Source organism: Bos mutus, chromosome 4 (genome assembly GCF_027580195.1).
Source record: "Bos mutus isolate GX-2022 chromosome 4, NWIPB_WYAK_1.1, whole genome shotgun sequence".
Lineage (NCBI taxonomy): Eukaryota > Metazoa > Chordata > Mammalia > Artiodactyla > Bovidae > Bos > Bos mutus.
In genome coordinates, this window is record NC_091620.1 from 43,438,557 (window position 1) to 43,441,335 (window position 2,779).

Below are 2,779 nucleotides of genomic sequence, written 5' to 3' on the forward strand. Positions count from 1 at the left end.
CCTGTTCTTCTCTGTCTTCTGTTGTTTCTGTTCAGTCACTCATTTATGTACAACTCTTTGTGAGTCCCATGAACTAAAACACACCAGGGTTCCCTGTCCTTCACCATCTCCCAGAGCTTGATCAAACTCATGTCCACTGAGTCGGTGATGCCATCCAACCATCTCGTCCTCTGTTGTCACCTCCTTCTCCTGTCTTCAATCTTTCCCAGCATCAGGGTCTTTTCCAATGAGCCATCTCTTCACAACAGATGGCCAAAGTATTGGAGCTTCAGCTTCAACATCAGTCCTGCCAATGAATATTCAGGGCTGATCTTTAGGATTGACTGATTTGATCTCCTTGCAGTCCAAGAAACTCTCCAGAGTCTTATCCAACACCACAGTTCAAAAGCATCAATTTTTTGATGCTCAGCTTTCTTTATTATAGTCCAACTCTCACACCCATACATGACTATTGGAAAAACAATAGCATTGACTAGATGGACCTTTGTCGGCAAAGTAGTGTCTTTGATTTTTAATATGCTGTCTAGGTTGGTCATAGATTTTCTTCCAAGGAGCAAATGTCTTTTAATTTCATGGCTGCAGTCACCATCTGCAGTGATTTTAGAGCCCAAGAGAATAGTCTCTCACTGTTTCTCCATCTTTTTGCCATGAAGTGATGGGACTGGATGCCATGATCTTAGTTTTCTGAATGTTGAGTTTTAAGCCAACTTTTTCACTCTACTCTTCCACTTTCATCAAGAGGCTCTTTAGCTCCTCTTCACTTTCTACCATAAGGGTGGTGTCATCTGTGTATCTGAGGTTATTGATATTTCTCCCAGCAATCTTGATTCCAGTTTTGTGCTTCATCCAGCTCAGCATTTAGCATGATGTACTCTGCATATAAGTTAAATAAACAGGGTGGCAATATACAACCTGTCTCTGTCTTCTACGGTAGAGTATATCCAGAGTGCTTGTACCTACTTCTTTTCCATATCTTCTCATTATTGACAACTAAGAGGAGAGTGAAAAAGTTGACTTAAAACTCAACATTCAGAAAACTAAGATCATGGCATCTGGTCCCATCACTTCATGGCAAATAGATGGGGAAACAGTGGAAACAGTGAGAGACTTTATTTTTGGGGGCTCCAAAATCACTGCAGATGGTGATTACAGCTATGAAATTAAAAGATGCTTACTCCTTGAAAGGGAAGTTATGACCAACCTAGACAGCATATTAAAAATCAGAGACATTACTTTGCCAACAAAGGTCTGTCTAGTCAAGGCTATGGTTTTTCCAGTAGTCATGTATGGATGTGAGAGTTGAACTATAAAGAAAGCTGAGTGCTGAATAATTGATGCTTTTGAACTGTGGTGGAGAAGACTCTGAGATTCCCTTGGACTGCAAGGAGATCCAAACAGTCCATGCTAAAGGAGATCAGTCCTGGGTGTTCATTGGAAGGAGTGATGTTGAAGCTGAAACTCCAATACTTTGGCTACCTCATGAAGAGTTTTGACTCATTTGAAAAGACCCTGATGCTGGAAAAGATTGAAGGCAGGAGGAGAAGGGATGACAGAGGATGAGATGGTTAGATGGCATCACCGACTTGATGGACATGAGTTTGGGTAAACTCCGGGAGTTGGTGGTGGACAGGGAGGCCTGGCGTGCTATAGTTGGTTGCAAAGAGTTGGACACAACTGAGTGACTGAACTGAATTGAAAGTCCAATTTCTTTATTTTTGCATGAAAGGCAAGTCACAGATTGGCTACATTCTGCCTGTCCAGTCTCATCTTTTGCCATTTTTTTTTTTATGAAGATTAAGTGATTCTAGATGCAAAGGACCACACCCTAGTTTGCAACCACAAATCACTCTTTCATATTTATCTACATTGTGTATTTTGCTTCTTCTGTCAAAGTTCTGCCCATTCTTCAAAGTCATAGACAATATTTCACCTAAGAGCTTTCCGTATTGCACCAATTCAGAAATGATGTCTCCTTTTCTTACATTTTCAGAGGACTAAATATATCAGTTATGGTGGTACATTGGCTTGCCACTGCAAATTCACTATGGTGTGGTGCTAATCTTTGTGTCTTCACATCTTTTAAACGTGTAACCAAGGGTAGACAACAAGTAAGGGAAAGGGAAGTCGCTCAGTCGTGTCCGACTCTTTGCGACCCCATGGACTGTAGCCCACCAGGCTCCTCCATCCGTGGGATTTTCCAGGCAAGAGTACTGGAGTGGGATGCCATTTCCTTCTCCAGGAGATCTTCCCCACCCAGGAATCGAACCCGGGTCTCCTGCATCGTAGGCAGACGCTTTACCGTCTGAGCCACCAAGGAAGTCATTGTAACTACAATGTAAGACAACAAAGGTATATTTAAATTGAAGTTCATCTCATCTCCATTTCTACCTATATGGTCTAGAAAGAGAAAGCTTCAAGTTCATTTAGTTTACCAGGCATATTCTGATTTACCTGGCTCAATCAACAAGTGTGTTGCTTGTCCCTTTATCTTTTCTAATCCATTCAGGACTTGAGTAGGCAGTGGTAGGTATTAGAGGTTAATTAAATGATTTTGAGGAACATTATGGGGTATTATTCCAGAAATGCCCTGATACCTAACCTGCCATCCAATCACTGTCAACTTTGCCCCTACTTCTATGTGATTTTAAAAATAAAGAGTAATAGAAAACTAAAAACCTTGCAAAATTGTATTAATAACGCCTCATTTCCCCCATATTCCCTAATACAAGTTTTTGGTGGGAACTGAGTTGGAACACAGGGCTTCCTCTCCTAATTTAAT

At 41.2% G+C, this 2,779-nt stretch overlaps 1 non-coding gene across 1 annotated transcript; it reads right to left on the reverse strand.

Moving 5' to 3' along the window:
- Window positions 1-2,245: 2,245 nt before the first annotated feature.
- On the reverse strand, window positions 2,246-2,317 carry TRNAR-ACG (transfer RNA arginine (anticodon ACG)). The gene has a single exon. It is a non-coding gene; the product is annotated as a tRNA-Arg (tRNA).
- Window positions 2,318-2,779: the final 462 nt, after the last annotated feature.